The 23,758-nt window shown below is 35.3% G+C and overlaps 1 long non-coding RNA gene across 2 annotated transcripts in view; it reads right to left on the bottom strand.

The window, feature by feature from the left end:
* LOC125616517 overlaps window positions 1-23,758 on the bottom strand; it is a 171,963-nt gene that overhangs the window by 116,559 nt on the left and 31,646 nt on the right. The gene's annotated exons all lie outside the window — the stretch shown is intronic.

Raw genomic sequence — 23,758 nt, 5'->3', positions numbered from 1 at the left:
AGGTATGAAACAAATGATCCCTTCACCGGGTGACATCAGTCTGACATAAACAATAGCTCCAGGAGAGAAACATACCTAAATATACTCTTGTCACAAGGACTTAGGTTGAAAGGGGAAGAGAGAAAGCCTGGTGTTTTCATTTCTACAAACTGTTTCCCATTGTTTTCATCTTACTGCTGATCTTGGCCCTGACGAACACCCCACTCTATTTCTTAGAATTTCTAGAAATGGTGCATCTCAAAACTACAGGGGCAGTGTGCAGACCAGGCCCAGAGAATGGCAGGGCCTACTAATGTGGTATTCCTAACATCATCCCTAGCACACACTACGTGTTTGATAAATTGTCTTAATAAATGAATGCACCAACTAACCAATGAGTCTATTGCTTGACTGTATACTTTGAACTTATACCTTTACTTTGGATATATTTAATTTTTAGTTGATTGACATACAGACACAAAAGCAACTTGGTCAGTGTAAGAGTAAAGTTACCCTATTCAAAAGCTTATTAGGCCACTTCTACCACAGCTCAAGTTTAAAGCATCTCTTTCTCAGACTTTACCTAATAAGTCTGTCCTTTGAGTCACTCGAGATTTGTTTGCAAAAAAGTGCCAGCCAAATTCAGATTTCTTCTCTGGATGGGTGGGTATTTGCATATGAGCATACTTGCAGCTTTTAACAAATAAGACTGATTTGTATATTTACCTAAAAAAGGTTTTTGAAAAATCTGAAGAGCAAAAACAATCATAAATTTATATTATACCAGTATGTTTAACAACCTAAATGGATAACTTCCTGCAAATTATCCTACTTAGGATTAGTTCCTCAATAAGAAACTGAAGATGTAAATGTTCCTAAACCATAAAAGAAATTCATTGTTAGGTAAAATTCTACTCAGGTAATCCAAAGCATCTGAGACACATTCCCGATTGTACTAACTAAACAATTAAAGAGAAATAGTTTGTTGAAAACTTCACAAACTCTTGGGAAGAGGAAAACAAACAATATTTTTAAGGATAGTATAACTTTAATCCTAGTATAACAGTAGCAAAGGCAACTTTAGATTAAACTCACTTATGAATAAAATTGGAAAAAACATGTATGTTGAATTTGTTTCATGAAAACAAGAGAAATACTTCCTCACTATAACATGAAATCTAAAAATTATTGTCCCATAGATGTTGCAAGTAAAACAGTATTTACCCGAGCACCTGGGACTGGAGAGGGAGGACTCTGAGAAAGGTTCAATAGTGGGTTCCAGCAAGAAGCTTCATGTCATTGCACAGCAGTGTGAAATAGACAACTATGCACTGTATGTTCTGAAGATCTAGAAGAAAGAATTCTGAGTATTTTCATAAGACATAAGTGTTTGAGGTAGATAGGTTCCCCCGATTTAAATTACCCCATGTATGCATGCATTGAAACATCACATAGTTCCCATATTGTTTTTGAGTTTTAAGAATTTAATTAGACAAAGGTGCTAAAAGCATGCAATGGAGAAAGGATAGCATCTTCAACAAATGGTGCTGGGAGAACTGGAAATCCATATGCAACAAAATGCAATTGAATCCCTTTCTCTCACCATGCACAAAAGTCAACTCAAAATGGATCAAGGAGCTAGGAATCAAACCAGAGACTCTGGGTCTAATAGAAGATAAAGTTGACCCTAATCTTCATCACATGGGAGCAGGCCCCAAATTCCTTAATAAGACACCTATAGCACAAGAGTTAAAACCAAGAATCAACAAATGGGATGAATTCAAACTAAAAAGTTTTTTCTCAGCAAGAGAAATAATATGTGAGGTGAATAGGGAGCCTACATCCTGGGAACAAATTTTTACCCCTCAAACATCAGATAGAGCTCTAATCTCTAGAGTATACAAAGAACTCAAAAAGTTAAACAACAACAACAAAAAATAACCCAATCAACAAATGGGCCAAGGACCTGAACAGACACTTCTCAGAAAAGGATATACAATCAATCAACAAATACATGAAAAAAATGCTCACCATCTCTAGCAATCAGAGAAATGCAAATTAAAACTACTCTAAGATACCATCTCACTCCAATAAGAATGGCAGCCATTATGATGTCAAACAACAATAAGTGCTGTCGAGGATGAGGGGAAAAAGGTACACTCATACATTGCTGGTGGGACTGCAAATTGGTGCAGCCAATTTGGAAAGCAGTATCGAGATTCCTTGGAAAGCTAGGAATGGAACCACCATTTGACCCAGCTATTCCCCTTCTCGGACTATACCCAAAAGACCTAAAAAGAGCATACTACAGGGACACAGCCACATCAATTTTTAAAGCAGCACAATTTACAATAGCTAGACTGTGGAACCAACCTAGATGCCCTTCAATAGATGAATGGATTTTAAAAAAATGTGGCATTTATACACAATGGAATATTACTCATCACTAAAAAATAACAAGATCATGGCATTTGCAGGGAAATGGATGGCATTAGAGCACATTATGCTAAAGGAAGTTAGCCAATCCCTAAAAATCAAATGCCGAATGTCTTCTCTGATATAAGGGGGGTGAATCAAAATGGGATAGGGAGGAAGAGCATGAGAAGAAGATTACCACTAATAGGGAAGAGAGGTGGGAGGGAAAAGGAGGGAGAAGAGGAATTGCACAGAAGATGGAAGAAGACCCTCATCGTTATATAGAATACATGTATGATGTTGTGAGGAAAAAAAGAAAAAAAAAGTGTCACATTAGATTGGATAGAGAGAAATGATGGAGGGAGGGGAGGGGAAGGGGGATAGGAAGGGAAGCAGAATAGAATAGACATTATGATTGCTGTATGTATATAGGTGACTATGACCAGTGTGATTCTGCAATCTGTACAATCAGAAAAATGAGAAATTATACCCCAATTGATTCAAATGTATGAATTGCCAAGATCATTGTAATGTCATGTATAGCTAATAAAAAATAATAACACAAAGAATTTAAATAAAAAGGTGTCATTTCTCTACACTAGTAGCAAACAGAAAATGTAGTACTAAAAATAGCATTTTAAACAACAAAGTAGAAATAAGCTTTTTAAAAAAAGATTTATGGAAAAACCTATAAAACCTTAACATAAGACATTTGAAAATATCTGGATTCATGGAAAGATGATGAAATGCAGCATTTCTTAAACACTGACACCTCATTGGAACCACATGAGTTTTGTTTTTGTTTGTTTTTAATCACTGACTGCTAGAATCATCTCTCAGATACTGTGATTTAATTTGTCTGGAGTGCAGTCTGGGCTTTGAGAGTATGCAAAACTCCCCCAGGTGATCCTGATGTACAGGTAAGTTTAACAATGTTTTATTGGATACTGTACTGCCCACCCAGATCCCCAGAATAGGGCAGAAATACCCATTCCCCAGCCACTGGGAGCTGTACTGGCAATTGACAGTTCTCAGATGACACTCTACACAACTTATCCTCAAGTACTTCAGACAGTAAAATTGAAGATTATTATATTTGAAGACCACTATGTAACTCTCCATGTGAACCCTTCACTATTCTTTCCTCTGAAGATAATCACTACCCTGGATTTGTGGTTGCTCATTCTTATGCATTTATATTTTACTACATATAGATGTACCCTTAACCGATACACAGTACTGAATGGTATATTGTACATAGTCGTTTTATTAGCTCAAAAATCTGTAAGTCATTCACATTAATTACTATAATTCTAATTCATTTTTTACCACTTTATAGATTGCCCTTGTCTGTATATGCTTATAATTTATCCATATTCCTGTTGCTTTGTTGTATTGCATTTGATGTCTTACATTTAGGAGAATTCATTTTTTCTTAAGAGGAATATTATAAACTGTTTCAGACATATTGAATCCTATAATTTCTTTAAATACATCATGCAAGACAGAAGCTCTGACTGGGATGGAAAGTTAATAAAGATGGCATTATAGAAAAGAAAAAGACTTAAAAGAGTAATAAAAGGTTGTAAAAAAGAACTAAGATAAAAGGTAACTGGGATCTAAGTCTCCTTTGGCCCAGCTAAGGAATTTTTTTAAGTGGTATTTCTGGCAAAACTTCTTCTCTTTATCACAGCTACCCTAAAATATTTTCCAAAACTTCTCATGTCTTCTCCTTAGGAAGTGCTATAATTACACATGAGTTAAGTTGGGTTCTGTCATTGACAACTTTCTTTCCTTATCCTTTCTTATGTCTTTTGTTCACATAGAGGATCGTGATCCTGTAATATTAATAGAAAGTAATCATGCTACTTATGGTCCATTTGTGTAATAGTTGAGAGCTCAAGTTTTATCATCAGATGGTCTGGGATCTATGTCGAGGAGTTACTTAGCCTAAGTTTCAAATTGGACATCTGGAAAAATGGAAATATAATTTAAAATTCTTCATGTATTCAGGACAACTGTGATATATGCTTATAAAGTCAATGGACCCATGCCTTGTCCAAAGTACTCAGTAAAATCTACAGAGTACTGTTTTCAACTGGTCTGGGTTCCATATTTGATATCAACCATAACCAAAGACTATAGCCAATATGTGGTGGCGGTCACAGACAAATGCATTTGGTGGAAAGCTCTCCTTAGAATTATTAGTTCATTTCTGACCTCTGATTGAATGAATTCCCTTTGGATCCCAATTAATGAAATAATAAGCGATACACAATTCACAAAAGTGAACTTAATGTAACCACTGATAAATTAGATTCATATGCACTTTTATATTAGTTAGACATGATCAAAACCATCATGGATTAATTCAATAGATTCTACAAGTTATATCCTCCTAAGCTTATTTTAATAGTTTTGAAAAAAGAAATAAAAATCAATTGTACATTTTACATCAGGAATTTAAGTCCGCATTTTCACAGGTAGCTTCATAGAGACTGAGGTTCCCCTGGAAATGCAAGCAAAATGTGATGAGTGTGATCATTCTTCTGGAGAGTGTTTTCTTAGCTTTTGTCAGATTCAAAAATAATCTGACTTACAAAATTGAACAGATGCCGGTTTACTTAAAGCAAGTTTTAAAGAGGGATGAGCAACAAGCAAGACCCGCCCTCCTGGGCTAATCCTAGTGACCTATGATTCATAAGGTCCTTGCATGTACAGGGCATTGATCCAATTTGTCCAGTGCACCTTATAACATAGCACATTTTTTCTTGTCAAACAGTCTCTTTGGAGATACCCTGAAAGAAATCACTTCTACATTAGAGCTAGTAGGAACTATCATCCTCTTTTGCTAGAATGGTCCTACTTTCTACTTGTCCCCCAAGTACAATAATTATTAGCACACCTTTCACTCTTAAAAGTATTCTACTTTGAACCAAAGTTTTATTACTACCATAAAAAAAGACAAAACAGTCTTTTGATAAGGCAATTTTATCCCGCAGAAAAAAAAAAGAAATTGAACTTCAAATATAGCCATTCTTTTCTGTAGTCAAAAAAGATCTTAAAATTCAGAAAGTTCCTGCCTCAAACAGGGGCTGCCAGTCCTTAATCAGATACTCACTTGGAAGGCAGAATGGGTCCAGATGGTTGGAAAGAAGTTGTTCTCCACTCTGCGAATCTGAGGAGGAAGGGCTGGCTGTAGGTCACCATCACTTGTCCGATGTTACCCTTTCACTGATCAAAACACCTGACCTCTGAGCTGATCCAACTACTTTTAGAAAGTCATTGTAGATTCACAGAATTCTTAGTCCAGATCCCGAAACTGACTTCATGATTCGAAGAAAACACATTGAAAATTTATGACCAGTAGTCTGTCCTATGTGCAATTTTAAATGGAAAATGTTTATTATATTTTCAATGTTTGTTTTTGATGCAATAATATACAAATATAAGAATGGATGACTAAAATAATGCTTTTATAACTGGAAAATGTTATGATAAAATGAAAGTAGAGCACAGCATTGTTTTGAATATTACATTAAATATGAGGCCACAAAAATGAACTAAATCCTGTTAGTGATGTGGAACTCTTCAGAGACCATCCCAAGTTTCAAATTTACTTTTAAATAAAATAAAGCAGTAATAAGGAAAAAAAACCCATAAAATTTTATATCTAAATTTGGAGTTATGGGTAAAACAATATGCTACATGGAAAGAGTCTTTATCATGTGAAAATCTCTGCAGAGAAATTCCTTTCTTTAAGAAAATTGCTAGAGCTTTAAGTAAATTGAATTAATGTGAATATCTGATGCCAGTTAGGGTTAGGTAAATATCACTGTATCCACCTGGCTTAAGGAATAAAAATCCTCTTGTTGAAAGTATTTTATTGAGGGAAGAAAATGATTCAAGTATACAATCTCTAAGGGGGGAGGAAAAATAACCTAGGATAAGTACATTACCAAAAAAAAAAAAAAAAAGGGACCTATATTCTGATAGAAGTGTCAATGGTCTCACTAGATGTTCTTACATGGCTGAGATTTCTCTTGAATCTTGAAAGGAATGAAAGTTCAGCCTTAACTGACCCACAGGGACATATGCCCTGTTCAAAAATCCATTTTCACCAAGTGAGGCAAAACCCAAATGTACGTCAACCTTGAAGGGATGAGTGTTTTTTATTTGGCTTGAGAATGTGATATGCAGAACGTGAGCTGGGAACAGAGTTTAACCCAGTTCCCACCCAAAGCCTAAATCCAAAGGAATCCCTCTTGGGTTTTATCTGCCTGGTACAACACAGGCTCTGTCAAGTTAAAAGAAAGTTGTGATGTGGTGGACTACACAGCTAGTGCCAGGAAACTGGAGTTTTTATGAGATTAAACCATATCCTTCCTGAACTTCCAGTTCTCATTTGTGCCCCACCATTCCTTCCATTGGAAGCTATTTGAAAAGGCATACTACTCTGTCAACAAGAGTGTAGGCAAGTAAGGCCAGCTACAAACTTACTAGTTCCCGAATCTTCTAAATGCTCTCATCACATTAGGCAATTTTGCTTCCTATTAACAAGGACCAACCTCCTGGAGAGTATGGTGGGTTTGCGGAGAGATGTCTTACATGGGCATCCCTTCCACCACCGAGTTGACCCTAGACCATTTTGAGCCCTTGGAAGTCAAAACAAAGAATGCTTCTGATACAACCTCATGGCCGTGCCAAGTCTCTGGCTGTTCAAGAGAAGATACAATTTTTAAGTATTCCCAATTAGAGCTTTTGTTCATGAGAATAAGATTTTTGGTTATCAGCATGGTACCTTGTGAAAGCCAGAAATATCCGATTTCCTACTGTCTCTATCTGCTCTTTTAAGTCTTGTGAACTTGGGGTATGTTAGAGACCCAATGACTACATAAAGAATATATTTTACCCTAGTTTGGGATGGTTATAAAATGGCATCTAGAGATTTCAAACTATCTATAAAATGTATTACACACTGTTTTAGAACTGACGTTTTCAAACTTTTGTTTAGAAAAAAAATAAACAATTGTTCACTGGTGATATTGTTCCTAAGTAGTTAGTTGTTCACATTAGTAGCTAGTAACTCAAATAGCGTATGTAAATAGGTACAAAGTGTAATAAGGCTTTCATAGCTATATCTTTCCTTCTCTCATTGACTGAAATTTTCCTACTTCAGTTTGCCATGCTATAATGTAAGTTGGAAAGGATATATTTATTGTAGTTAAATTAACCATCACAACATGGTAGAATGGAAATTATCTGTCAATTTTCCTGGGCCAGGGGTGGGCCAGATAGTTGGTCCAGTGTCTTCCTGGTTCATCTTTGAGCATGTTTTTGGATGGCATTATTTACATTGGTAGAATGAATAAAGCAGCTTGTCTTCCCTAATATGGATGGATGTCATTCAATCAGATGATACTCTAAACAAAAAGACTGATCCCTCTTCAAGTAAGAGTAAACTTTTCTCCTGCCTGCCTGCCTTGAAGCTGGGCCAGACTTTTCCTGTCTTTGAACCTGAACCTATACATAGGCTCCTCTTTGGTCTTGCCCTGGAACTTGTATCTTTTGTTCTCTTGGTTCTCAGCCTCCAGACTACCACAGCATTATCAGCTTTCTTGCATCTCCAGGTTGCTAACTACAGGTCTTGGGACTCACCATCCTCTGTAATAACACAAGCCAATTTCTTATAATAAAAATAGGTTGTTTATTCTATTTTTCTGGAAGTAACTTCAGAATATGCACAAGGAAAAACACCAAAATATCTACAAAACTCACCAAATAGTTATAAAACAGACTTTGGAATCGAATTATCATCAAATGTGCTTAAACATCTAGGGAGCAAAGGTGTCTGGACAACAGAGAAAAATATAATAGTGTCTAGTAAGACTGAAAGTCTAGCTAAGAAAAAAGGAATGCACTATCTAGATGCAAATGAAATCTAATGAAAATTACATGGAAAACATAACCAAGTGCTAGATGGTGAAGAATAGAAAGAATTCTTTCAATGTAAGAAATAGACCTGGGTTAGTCAAAAGCACAATTGGCATACAAAATCCAATTATTTTATATTTGCATTTAGTATTTCACTCTATTCATTTTATGTCATGTCTTCCTGAAATTTGGGAAACTGAGGTAGCCAAGTATATCATGTTAAGATGATGAAAATTCAAGTCACAAACTGGGAGAATATAATCTCAACACATATGTGTCTAAGGACTTACACCCAGATCCATTAAGTCTTACCATTACCAAGCTGTGGTAAGTTAACAACTGAAACTTAAAAACGGAAAAAGTAGCCTGGCATGGTGGCTCACAATTGTGATCCCAGGGATTTGGGAGGCAGAAATAAATGGGAAAAGAGTAGGATTGCAAGTTTGAGACTATCCCAGGCAATTTAGTGAGAACCTGTCTCAAAATAGGGGAAAAAAAAAAAAGAAAACACTACTGCTTTGAATCCCCCACACCACAAAAATATAAAAACCACACAAGTATTTAAACACTCCCAAAAGATTACAAACAGCATTATCAGTAATCAAAAAAAATGCAAATTAAAATCACAATAACACTATATACTAACAGAATAGCTAAAATTTTAAATGATTGGCATTACCCAAAGTTAGCAAGATACAGATTTATTGGAACATTCACGTTATTGGTGGGAATATACAATAGTGCCAACACTTTGGAAATAATTTAATGGGTTTTGTAAAGTGAAATATATGCCTATGTATGATCCAACAAGGCATCTCCCTCTAGATATCTATAAAAGAAAATATATGTCCACATAAAGTCTTGTCCTAAACCTCCACTGCATATACACTACTGAAAAATTGGAAACAACCCAAATATCAACAAGTCAATGAAAATTCAAATTACAGTATAAACTTCTTTAACAGAGAAGTGTACAACAGTGAAAAAGGAATGGGCTGCTGAAATACAAAACCAAAAAGATGATCCAACAACAATTTATACTGAGCAAAAGACAGACACAAAGGAGTTCATATTGCATAATTTCACTTTTATGAAATTATACAAGATAAATCTAAATTATAGATACAGAGAACAGATCAGTAGTTAGTTATCTAGGGATAGTAGTATAGGGCGAGCATTGACTGAAATGGGCAGAGAGCAAGCTATGGAGGCGATAGAAATGTTCTAAGTTTGGTTGTGATAACAGTAACAAGGTATATACGTAACCTCACAGTGATGATGGTAGATTTTACTGAATGTAAATTGTACTTGCGTAAAATTAATTTCTCAAATCCAAAATGAAATCCAATGTTCTTCCCTCAAAAACCCACATGAAGGAGTCCCTCACCAACTTTGTGTCTTTATTCAAATGTCATTGTCTCAAAGACCCCTCTAGTCACATATTTAAGATTGCAATCCTTTCCAATCTTGATCATTTATCCTTCTCTATTTCATATAATACATAGTGTCAGATAAACACACAATGTAAGTTACAAAGAAAATGATCATTTATTACCCATTTTCTAAACTGATCTGGACCCTCCATGAAACTAGATAATTTATCTTTACTTTTACTTTGTTAACTACTGTATCCCAAATTATCATGCATCTTAGAGCACATGGACAATAAATCTTTATTGAATTAATTCCAAGAAGAAGAAATCCCAAAGAGCATATCTTTTCAAGCTAATCTAATTTTAACAAGTCACTAGATAGGAAGGATAGGAACAACATTGAAAAAAATTATATTTTTCTATATTGTCAAACCCAAGCAGTCTTCCTCAAATATACCCTCAGGGTTACTGGTGGTAGACTCTCAGCAACAACTGATACATAACATAACATTGGCATTACTGTAGATAGAGAAGGGCCAAGGACAGGATTAAAAAATGACAAAGGTTATTTGTCACATTCAGTAATACAAAGGAACTGACATAATACATTCTGGTCAAATATCACTATAATCACATTTTTTCTTAGGAGTGTTAGTGAAGTTGATTTGTTCTTTGGACCATTCAAAAGTGTTTATTAAGTATTTTATTTACTATAATGACATTGTTTGACCTTGCTGGATTAGTTTTCTCATCTGTAAATAGAGCTTTCAGACTTGACAACATCATTGAGAGGTTTTGTTTGCTTGCTTGTACTGACAATCAAATCCAGGAGCACTTTACCACCTAGCTACATTCCCAGACTATTTTATTTATTTGGTACTGGGGATTAAACAGAGATGTTCAACCACTGAGCCACATCCATAGCCCTTTTTATTTTTTAACTTTGAAGAGGAGTCTGGCTAAGTTGCAGAAGCTGGCCTTGAACTTGCAGTCCCCCTGCCTCAGGATCCCAAATTGCTAGGATTACAAGCATGCACCAGCAAATCCAGTCTTGAAGGAATTGTGTGCATGTATGGAACAAGAGGGGATTGTTTTTGCCATGTTGGGGAACTTAGGGCCCCACAAATGGTAGGGAAGTGCTCTACCACCGAGTTACATCCTCTACCCACTGATAACCAAGATTTGAAGAAGCTCATTCAAATTCTAAAGGATGTTTTGCAAACAAAGTTGGGTTTAGTTAGGGTTTTTTGTATCCAAGTTATCAAAATATCAGAACACTGGAGAGAACATCTGCAGATTCCGGGTGACCCTCCACACTTCCCCGTTCTAAATCTTTCCACACTTCAGTTCTAAAGTTATCACAGTGAAAACCTTAATAACCCCATCCAGCCCTTTAAAATTCATAACCAGAATCATCTGCTATTGCTTGCTCCTAAGTCCCAACTAACAAAGAAATTGGTCCTTGAATTGGGATGTCACTAGTACCAAATGCTAAAATGTGAAAATAACTAAATGGAGGTGGAATGAGAAACACTGAGGCTTTTTGACATTGAAAGCTGAGAAAATTTCAATTTTTGCTAGTCTACATAGAAAAGTTATTTGATTGGGCCACCACCTACTATACTTTGAAATAGATCATATGCCTAAAGATAGTTCTAGCTGCTAGATATGAAATGTTAGGATACTAAGCTTATCAGCTACTTCAGATTTTGATAAAGAAATAAAATCTTTTTAAAACAGATTTTTATCTGTATGTGGTGCTGAGGATCGAACTCAGTGCCTCACACATGCTAGGTGAGCACTCTGCCACTGAGCCCCAGCCACAGCCCCCTGATAAAATCTTTTTGATAGAGACAAATGCTCATGGCTCAAGGTATTCTAGCTGTAGGGGGTCAGCTAGGGAATTGCAAAACTTTGTTAGGAGAGGTCCAGTAATCCAAGATGGTCAGGGGCAGACATTGTAGTAGTTAAATTTGTTTCCTTTGGGCTTTGGCTAGGAATAGATATGAATGAGAAAAGGAATTGAGAAAGCTGTGGACGAAATGATCATAGAATTTTACACAAGAAAAATAAAAATAAAGAATTCTCCCATGAAAAAATACATTTAATCTAATCAAAATAGGAAATACATTTGTATTAATTTACGAAGGTAGATCAAAGGAAAATAAAGAAGAGCCTAAAAGTAAACCTATGTATTTTACAGTAAACTTATGCCCCCCCAAAAAACACACACACACACACACACAATGGGGGAAAGGACTGTCTCTTCACTAAATGGTGTTGACAAAACTGGATACTAACAGGCAGAAGAATAAAATCAGGCCCTTATCTCATGCCATATACAAAAATAAACTCAAGGATTGTTTCAAGATGACAGAATAGTGGAGGATGCTTTCCTGGCTTCTCTGGGGGCATGAAATGGCAGAAGAATAACAGGCAGAAGAATAAAATCATATGGCATGAGATAAGGACCCGATTTTATTCTTCTGCTTGTTAGGTAGCTCCTCAGCAAGGTGGGTGGGGAAAAAAGTAGGTGGAGACTTTACTGGAAATTAATACTGGACATTCAAGGCAGATCAGGGCCTCAGGACATTGGATATGACAAAATGAGGAGGAAATGCCCAGCATCACTACCACCACCACTGCCAGCACCAGCTGGAGTGGTCCCTCAAGCAAAGTGGAGGGATAAGGGAATTAAAGGAACCCACATTTTTAGGTGGTGCTTGACATGTCAAATGTAATCCATCACATCAATAGACTTAAACACAAGAATTACATGATTATTTCAATAGATGCAGAAAAAGCATTTGGCAAAATACACCATCCATTCATGTTCAAAACACTAGTAACTAAGGATAGTAGGAACATACCTCAACATTGTAAAAGCTACATACATTAAACAAGGCCAGCATCATTCTAAATGGAAAAAAATTAAAAACATTCCCTCAAAAAATTGGAACAAAAAAGGAATGCCCTCCTTCACTACTTCTGTTAAGTATAGTCTTTGAAACACACACCAGAGCAATTAGGCAAAAAAAAAAAAAAAAAAAAAAAAATTAAAGTGATGCAAAAGGAAGAGCCAAAACTATCCCTATTTGCCAATAGCATGACACTATACTCAGAAGACTCAAAAAACTCCACCATAAAACTTCTAGATCTCAAACAAACTCAGCAAAGGAGCAGGATATAAAATAACATCCATAAATCAATTGTGTTTCTATACACCAATGACAAAATCAGCTGAATGAGAAATCAGGAGAACTATTCCATTCACCATAGCCTCAGAAAATAAAATACTTGGGAATCAATCTAATAGAAGAGGTGAATCTCTACAATGAAAACTATAGAACACTAAAGAAAGACATTGAAACAAACCTTAGGAGATGGAAAGATCTCCCATGTTCTTGGATAGGCAGAATTAATATCGTCAAAATGGCTATACTACCAAAGCACTCTGCAAATTTAATGTAATTCCCATCAAAATTCCACTGACATTCTTCACAGAAACAGAAAAAGCAGTCAAGAAATTAATTTGGAAAAATAAGAGGCCTAGAATAGCAAAGCAATTCTTAGTAATTAATTTGGAAAAATAAGAGGCCTAGAATAGCAAAGCAATTCTTAGTGAAGCAGGAGGCATCAAAATACAGAATTATACTACAGAGCTATAGTAACAAATACAACATTGTATTGGCACAAAAACTGACATAAAGACCAAAGGATCAGAATAGAAAACAGAGACAAACCAATGTAAATAGTTATTTTATACTAGACAAAGGCACCATATACATATATTGGAGAAAAGATGACCCCTTCAAGTGGTGCTGGGAAAACTAGAAATTCATATGGAACAGTAAAATTGAACCCCTATTTCTCACCCTGCACAAAATGAAATCCAAAGCGGTTCAATGGAACTAGACAAGAGACCCTGCACCTACTAGAAGAAAATATAAGCCCAACACACCATTACGTTGGCTTAGAAATTGACTTCAACAACACTCCTAAAACACAAGTAGTAAAATCAGGAATAAGTAGAATGGTATCAAACTAAAAAGCTTCTTTACAGCTAAGGAAACAAGAGTGTCAAGAGAATGCCTCAGAATGGGAGAATATCTGCCACCTGCACCTCAGAAAATTAATCTGTAGGATATATGTAGAATTCAAAAACCTTAACACCTAAAAAAACAAATAATCCGCTCAATAAATGGGAAAGGGAACTAAACAGGCACTTCACAGAAGAAATACCAATGATCAGTAAATATATGAAAAATGTTCAACATTTCTAGCAACTAGAGAAATGCAAATTAAAACTACACTGAGATTTTACCTTACTCCATTTAGAATGGCAATTATCAAGAATACAAGGAAAACTAAATGTTGCCGAGGATGAGCAGGAAAAGATACAATCATACATTGCACCAATTTGCAGTCCCACCAGCAATCACTATGGGAAAGAGTATGGAGATTCCTCAGAAAAACTAGAGTGTAAACACCATTTGACCCATTTATTCCACTCCTTGGTATATATCAAAAGGATTTAAACATCAGCATACTGCAGTAACACACATTACTACAGTGATTTTTATAGCAACTCAATTCACATTAGCCAAGTTATAGAATCAACCAAGGTACCCTTCAACAGATGAATGGAGCTCATAACCCACTTGAATCAAAGTGTGAAATATGATATATCAAGAACTATGTAATGTTTTGAACAACCAACAATAAAAAATTTAAGAAAAAAAAAGAAAAATACAAATCAAACACAATGAGATACTACTTTACATTCATCAGAATGGCCATATTAAATGATATTAATATTGAACAATAAAATTTAAAATAACATGTGTAGGCATAAATGGGAAGATATTGGAGCTCTCATTTATTGGTGGTAATTTAACATGGCACAAGTACTCTGGAAAGCATTTATGCATTTATTTAAAAAGTTATACAAAGAATACCATATATTCCCACAATTAAAATCCTTCATATATACCAGAGAGAATCAAAAGCAGGTACTCAAAAAACTAAATGTCCGCACATGATAACAGCAAAAATATTTAAATAGTTTAAATGGGTATGTAAACAAACTGTAGCATATGCGTAGAATGGAATGTTTTTCAACAATGTTAAGGAATGAAGTATTAATATGTGTTACATGAACAAAATATCTACAAAATATTATTCTACATAAAAGAATCCAGAGATAAAAGGTCTCAGCTCACGTTGCATAATTAACTTGAATGACATGTAAATTTTAAGTAAGTCCATAGAGACTGAAGTAGACTTGTTGCTGCTGGAGAAGTGTGGAATGATTGCTTACTAGATACAGATTTTCTCTTTAGATAATGAAAATGATTTAGAACTTGGTTCAGCTAGTGATTATAGATCATGGTGAACATACCAAATACCACTGAAATGTGCATTGTAAAGTGATTGATTTCATGCTTTGTGAATTTCATCCCAATAAGAAAAAAGGGAACCACTGTTTATTTGAATTTTAGATTTGACGAAGCAGCCTGTATTTTATCAGGCAATATTATAATATTGCCTGCATAATTTATCAAAATATGACAAAATTAAGCATTCAATTCCTATTATTATTAAATCAGTAATTTGCTTAAAGTTGTCAGTCTTTCATTTAAAGTGAACAATTATAGTCATGTACTGTGTAATGATGCTTAGGTCCATGGTAGACTTCATATACAATGGTGTCTCCGTGACATTATAATGGAGCTGAAAAACCCTTACTGGCTGATGGCACCTTAGCTTTTGTAATCTCATAGTGCAATGTATCATTCAGATGTTTGTGGTGATGCTTATGTCAATGAAATTACTGGGCTTCCACATCTGTAAAAGTGTAGTACATACAAATATTTATAGTACAAAGGATTTGATGAAGATAATAAACAATTGTGTCACTGGCTTATGTATTTATTAAGGTAAAAAAAAAGAAAATGTACATACACACAATGGAATATTATTTAGCCATGAAAAAGAATGACATTATGACTTTTGCTATCATGCTAAGTGAAATAAGCCAATCGTAAAAAAACCAAAGGTCAAATGTTCTCTGATCTGTGGATGCTACACCCAACAGGAGGTAGCGGGTTGAAGTTCAGTGGATTAGACAAAGGGGAATCAAGGGAGGGGAGATAAGAATAGAAAAGGCAGAATGAATTGAACATAACTTTCCTATGTTCATATATGCATACACCAGTGAGACTCTCCGTCATGTACAACTACAAGAATGGTATCCTAATTAGAATAAGTTACACTCCATGTATATATGTCAAAATATACTTTATTGTCATGTATGTCTAAAAATTTTTAAAAAATAGGAATAAAATGAAGACTGAAATTTTTAAGACTTAAAACTTTAAAACCACTAGAAGAAAACACAGGTTAAAAGTTTCATGACATTAATCTCAGCAATAACTCTTTGCATATGTTCACCAAAGAACAGATAACAAAGCAAAGTTAGACTAATGGGATTACATCCAATTAAAAGCCTCCTGCATAGCTAAGGAAACAATCTACCTAGTGATGAGAAAAACAATGTATGGGAGAAAAAATATTTGCAAGCCATAGGAGTAAATAAACCAAAATATATAAATAAGTCAAACAACATAAAGAAAACAACCAATTTTTAAAAATGGGCAAAGGACCTAAGTAGATATTTCTTAAAAGACATACAAATGGCCAATGGATACGTGAGAAAAAATGCTCAAATCACTACTCATTAGAGAAATGCCAAATAAACCACAATAACTTTACAATGGCTATTGACAAAAGATGAAACATAGCAATTACTGGAGAGGAAGTGAACAAAAGGGAACCCAGCCATATTTCCTGTGATATGGAAATTTGAACAGTCATTATGGAAAACAGTATGAAAGTTCCTCAAAACATTAAAAATAGAACTATCATATTACCCAATAATTCCATATATAAGTATGAGGAGATGTCTGCTTTCCTTTGTTCATTGCAGTATTGCTCATAGTAGCCAAGATATAGAATCAACCTAAGAGTCCATCAATGGATGAATGAAGAATGTGTGTGTGTGTGTGTGTGTGTGTGTGTGTGTGTGTAAATAAAATGGAATACTAGTCAGCCTTAGAAGGAAAGTCTGATTTGTGACAATATGGGTGAGCTTCAAGTATATTGTGTTAAGCAAATTAAGCCAGGCAAAGAAAGACAAAAAGCACATGATCCCACTTATGTGAAGTCTCAAAACACTGAATTCACAGAAGCCAAGAACAGAATGGTGGTAACGTGGCTGATGATGGGAGGAGGGTTGGGAAGATGTCAAAGGATGCAAAATTTCAGCTAGATAGGAATAAATTCATATGATTTATTATAGAATAGGGTAATTACAATTACTATATTGTGCTGTTGAAAATTGCTAACAGTACATTTTAAGTGTTTAATAAAGAAATGATAAGCATGTGAGATATTGCATACATTGTTTGATTTAGCCATCCTACCATATATTTCAAAGCATATTGTACATTACATGCAGTCTTTATTTTTTTAAATTTAAATGAAGAATAAAGTCATAAATGTAAGGAGTGAGAAATGTTATCTTTTCCAGTCACGTAATTAAAACTTAAGATTACAAAAGAGGCTAAAAATGGAAAAATCAGAAGTTACAAAAGAGTAAATTTAGCTCTATCAATTCATTAGCTATGTGGTTTGACTTTAAATTTAGAAATTTATATTAGAGGTGTGATTTTACTTTGAAGGTTATAAAATAGAGATTTACTAGTTTATAGATGGTATTGTTAATAGTAAATGTAATCTGATGTATTAAAGTGTATAAGGTTATAGAAATTTTATTTAGAAGTACTATGGCTACCCTTAGGAATATTCTTGTTAGATGTGTCTGAAATCTTAGAGTGTTGAGAAAATCAGATGTATTATTATTCTGGAATATTTAAAATACAAATGAAAGTTTTTATACAAAGGAAAAATCATCTGTTAAATTCAGCACACTATAGTGATCCAACCATATCAATGATCATAGCAGCACAACTCACAATAGTCAAGATATGGAATCAGCCCAGGTGCCCATCATTAGATGAATGGATTAAAAAAATATGGTATATATTCATTGCTGGTAAATGGATGAAACTGGAGAACATCAGGCTACGTGAAACAAGCTAAATTCAGAAAAATCAAGGTTCAAATGTTTTTTTCTCATGTGGAAGATAGAACTAAGTCAAGGGGGAAAAGGGGGGTCAGGTATCAGAAAGAGGGAAGGTCAGTGGAGTCAAAGAAGGAGATTAAGGGGGAGAAGGAGGGATGGAAAAGCAGAGAAAATGTGGAAAGAATCTGACCAAATTACACTATGTGCACATGTACGTGTGCCACAGTGAATTACACCTTGATCTACAAAGCACCAATTAAGAATAAATAAGGGGAAGGCAGACCCGTGGAGATGGAGGGAAGGAGAGTGAGCCGCAGACTGAAATGGGGTGAATTAAATTCCATGCATTTATAATTATGTCAAGATGAACTCAACTATGATGTACAATTATAATGTGCTAATAAAAGCAAAGAAAAAGTAGGTGATTGCTTATATCATGCGAATTTATAAATAGAATAAAATTTGTAATTGGTACATTGGGTTTCTAATTTATACTTCTCATAATTTCCACATTAAAACTTTAAAGAGTTCTTACCTAATAGATTTCTCTCGTGTATTAAAGCATTCCATTGATATGAAATTTGTGGTAAATTACATCTTCTATATGAATTAATTTCTGTGGATTCCTACAGTTGACTGTACTTTTTAAGTATTTGCTATAATTGTCTAAAATTATACTAATGAAAACCAGTACCCTTAGATTATACAGAGTTTCTATTGTAAATCCTATATTCACTTTATATATCCTCCCATAAGAATTCAGGTAAAGTTCAGGACTATATAACATAGAAAAGCTTAGCTAGTTATAATGCTAAAATGCAGATCTCCACATGGGTTAAATGTGCCATTCTTTGTTTTAATATTTTTTTTTTAGTTGTCAATGGACCTTTGTTGATACATGGTGCCGAGAATCAAACCCAGTTCCTCACACAGGCTATGCAAGTGCTCTGCCACCAAGCCACAACCCACAACCCCACACCAAATATGCCATTCTTTGATTCTCTTGGAATATGCTTTATTTCTTACATTATGTAATTGTTCCTTTAGCTTTCCTTATCGTCCATTAAAAAACAAAGTCGATGTTTAATTGTCTATTGTCTTTCTACTGATCACATCACTGTTTTATTGTGACAGCAAGACAATTTTAAAACAAATTTGTAGACAAAACTTCACCTGTATCCACTTACATTGCTTCTAGTTCAACCTGTGAAGTTAAGCTAGAGTTTGAGGGAATATGAAGGTTTCGATTCCATTGTTAAGAAATCATCTACTTAATAAATATACAAATACAATGTATCTGATGCTATTCAAGGTGAACACAATTATTAACTAATAGGTAAGTGCTCTACTAGTGAGTTATATCTCCAGTCCAGAGGTTGGAACTCATTTTCATCCTCATTTTACAGATAAGGTAGCTGAGACACCATGACCATAAATAACTGCATCTGATCATCCTGTTGATAAGGAGATTTGAGTCTGGCTCCAGGACAGATTCACAAAGCCTCAGAGAAAATATCAAAATTCAATAACATTTTAACTAGCCATCAGTTTTAAAAAAAGATGAGACCTTAAGCTAGTTGTACTGTTAGAATAATGGTAATGCTGAAAGCGGTAGGCTTTTTTGTTGTTTTGTTTTTTTTAAACCATCTTTACAGCAATCTCTTGGAAATAGGCAAATAAGTGTATCCACATTCCAAAATATATTTTGCAAATGCCCACTTACAGGAGGCCAAAGAAAGCTGTTGATCCTCTCTAGGTTAAGATCACTAGGGAAACACCTATCGAACAGCTGGCATTACTGATAGTGACTTACATATGGGATTCGGGATGAGGTCTGTAGAAACAGAACTGGGGGTAGATCTATTATTGGGCATCTTCATTTCCATCTAGAAGAGGAATGAAGTGGGGCTACGGCTATAATTGGTAAAGAAGTAATAACCACTCACACCAGCTATTTGGACATTTTGGGATGTTTGGTCATTTTTGTGACTTAGGCGATGGTCTTGCATTTTTCTGACATGATTATGATGTTGTCTTGCAAACATAGCACAGATAAGTTTTAAGAAACTTTTGTAACTGTACCAGAATTTAAACAAAGAATATTCACAATTATCTGAAAGTCTAGCATGATGTAGATGTATTTGCATTGCCATAACAAAGTACTAGGTGATTTACAAAAAAAAAAAAAAAAGGAAGAAAGAAAAAATTATTTTGGCTCATGGTACTGGAGGCTATGAGGTCCAAGAGCATATTGATCCCACCCATTCAGTTTCTGTCAAGGGCTTCATGCTGCTTTAATTCAAGGTAGAAAGCAGAAGGGCCCTTGTGAAGAGATAAAACATGAAGGATGTTTTATCACAGCCCATTCTTTCTGTAACTAGTCAGTCCCATGTGAATAAACCCAGTCCCAGAGGGAGAGCATCAGTCCCTCTAATGACCTCATCACTTCTTAAAGGTCCCACCTCCCAACACCACCACAATGGTGATTTTGACATGAATTTTTGAGGGAACACAAAACACAAACCTCTTACATTAAAATGTGTCTCTCTCTTCCAACAACATACTGGAGCCAGGCTAGACTTTATTCGGACTTCAACCAAAACAATGTTTCCAAAGAGTGAATGTATAAGCAGACTGTCCTATTGGCAGACATTGAAGATTTGAAAAAACATAAAACAATACTACTCCTCATTTTACAATTTTGAAACAGTCTACTTTTTATAAAAAATGTTATTTGTAGCAATGTAATGGGCTGTTGTTACATTAGAAAATTAAAAATTATCTTCAATTTCAAATTTGATAGATAATCTATGTCAGCAAAAGCTCTTTGCAATCCTCAGTTACCTCCAAGAGGGTAAAAGGATCCTGAGGGCAAATGGTTTGGGAATTGGTGATGTATGCCAAGGGATTATGTATGCAAGAAACCAGAAAGGATATTGCAAGAGCTGAAAGAAATCCAGCCTTATTAAAAAATAGAATGTGAGGAAAGACATTCTGTAAGAGACAAGGAAGAAATGGCAATAACTGAAGGAAAGTACCTGTCAATATGACAAAAACTTTTTAGGGACCTCAGCATCTCAAGGTCCACCGTGAAGGCCCATCACATTTCTTTAAAAGTTCTTTAATCTACTTTCACCAGCACTGACTGGTTATGAACTACGTCACAGTGAGATCTATATTTAGGCAAAAACAACAATTGCAATAATCATCTGGAAGAACTCCACCCTGCCTTGAGTTTTTTAAGTGGGAGAATATCAAGATGTCTTCTAAATAGAGGTTCTTAAAGAGCAAGAGACTGGAGGAGGCAGAGATTAATTACTGATAAACAGCAGGAACAATCAGTTAGCTGCCATTATAGTGTACAACATTAAATACAGCTATTAGATTTGATGTCATTTAAAATAATGATCTAAACTATTTATAAGCTAAGTAACTGACTACCTAAGTCTCATCTTGAGTATAACCACCTAAGTTTTCCATAGCACAATGTAGATAAGTTTGAATTGTAGTCATCCATTTTACCCAGAAACAATACAACATACATTCGTTATTGTTTTTATAATAAACATAAAAGCAATAAAGCTGATAAAGAAAAAAAAACTTTGAAGCTAAAATAGTTCACCTGACAAAGTATCACTTTACCTCCAGAGAAAAACAGCACAGGGAAGAATATTGAAGGAAGCATTCAGGTATCAACATTGAATTTATCTAGTGAAAGATCTCAAAATGTCTAACTGAACATGTTAGAATTATTCCTATTATTCCCAATGACAGACATACAACATAAACATGCATTAAAACTAGTAAAAATGGAATTGTCTGACCATTGTTTGACAAATAACTGCTACAAACAATGACTTGTAACATACAAACTGATCTCATCTTACTGATAAGTTATGAAAACTGATGCAACATGAAAAGGTTATAACTGTTTTTTCAAGATGGCAGAATAGAGGAGGTGGCTTTCCTGGCTACTCTATGGCATAAAACCAAGGAAGTACTTGGGCAGCTTCTCAGCAAGGTGGGTTTAAAAAAAAAAAAAAAAAAGGTGGGGGGAGGGACTTTACTGGAATTAACACAGGACATTCAAAGCCGCTCAGGGCCTCAGGGAGTTGAGCATAATGAAGAAGAAATCCCCAGCGTCATTGCTGCTGCTGCGGCCAGCATGAACTAGAACCATCCCTCCAGGAGCAAAGTGGAAGGATAAGGGGGTTAAAGGAACCTTCGTTTTTAGGAGGCCTTTGGCGAGTCTGGTATGGAGACATCAAAGACCCTGCGGGGCTCACCTGAAAAGCTGTGTGGGAAAGAAGCCACATCTCCCTGGGCTGCCCAGAGGAATGAGCCATTGTGCAGCTGCACCATGGGGCCCAGCAGCTGGGGGAGCAGATTCCTGGCCAACCTGAGCTTGGCCCAGAATACACCTAGAAAATCCACGCCACATGACAGAAAGTACTCAACTGACTGAGGGTGCGGGGAGGGGGGGGGTGTGGAAAAATCAAATAGTACACATTAAAGCCACCCAGGGGCTTTTTAAAAATACCCGTATTTGGGTCTTATCCAGAATTTGTGATTGAATTGTTCCAGTAGGTGGATGCTTTAGCATTAGTACTTTTTAAACAACACATCTCACTCCAGTCCCCATATAATATTAGAATCACCTAATTGACTTTCAAACCAAGCCCAATGCCAACATTGATTAGATCCTGGGACAGCACCCAGCTACAGTTTATAAAAGCTCATAGCCCAGAAATTGACAGAACTTTTCTTACAAAATTGATGAGAGCACCCAAATTTGCCTTTATTAGAAGATACTACGGATAGATAATCTCTTGGGCATTATGGTGGCAGATTATGCTCTATATATCTGTCAACGTGAACTGTTCTGTGGTCATAGAATACAGTGAGGCTATCATCTCTAAGATAATAGACAAACTAGAGCCCATAATATTTTCAAAATTCATTCATACACCACATTTTCTTTATCCATTCATCTGTTGAAGAGCACCTATGTTGGTTTCATAGCTTAGCTATTGTGGTGTAAATACACAGTGGAATATTATTCAGCCATAAAGAGGAATGGCTTTGATATTTACAAGTAAATGGATGGATCTGAAGACTATCATGCTAAGTGAAATAAGTGTGTCCCAAAAAGCCAAAGGTTGAATGTTTTTGCCAAGATGTGGAAACTAACCCACAATGAAGGGGTGAGGGGAGAAAAAATATTCAGTAGATTAGACAAAAGGAAATGAAGCAAGGGAATGAGGATAGTACAAGGAAAGAGTGAAATGAATCCGACATAATTTTCCTATATACATATATTAAAATATCACAATGACTCCCACCTCGTGCACATCCACAAGAATGGGATCCATCTTATTCCTAGGATAAGATGTATTCCATACTTGTATAATTATATCAAAATGGATTATAATGTCATATATAACTAAAAAGAACCAACTTTATTTTAGTATACAGAGTCTTTTGGAATATCACCATTTTGAAAAGAATCTATAAAGACAACATTCCTAAGGAAGGCCAGGCATTGTCACTACATGAAAATAAAATACATAAGATAATTCAAGAGATAAATAAGATAATTGTAAGAGGACTAACATTAAGGCATAGTTAAACAATACTGAATCAGAGGACTTAAGGCCATGTGTTATGAGATAGATTTTAAAAACTATTCTAATTTGTTATACATGACAGCAGAATGCATTTCAATTCACAGTACACACATGGAGCACAATTTTTCATTTCTCTGGTTGTACATAGAGTCACACCATTCGTGTCTTCATACATGTAGCTAGGGTAATGATGTCCATCTCATTCCACCGTCTTTTCCACCCCCATACCCCCTAAATTCTTGTAGCCTCTTCTTTCCCGAAGCTATGCGGGAATTCCATGGAAA

The sequence above is a fragment of the Marmota marmota genome, unplaced genomic scaffold (genome assembly GCF_001458135.2).
Source record: "Marmota marmota marmota unplaced genomic scaffold, marMar, whole genome shotgun sequence".
Taxonomy (NCBI): Eukaryota; Metazoa; Chordata; class Mammalia; order Rodentia; family Sciuridae; genus Marmota; species Marmota marmota.
Note: the sequence above shows the minus strand (reverse complement) of the source record. Positions and strands in the feature narration are given on the sequence as shown.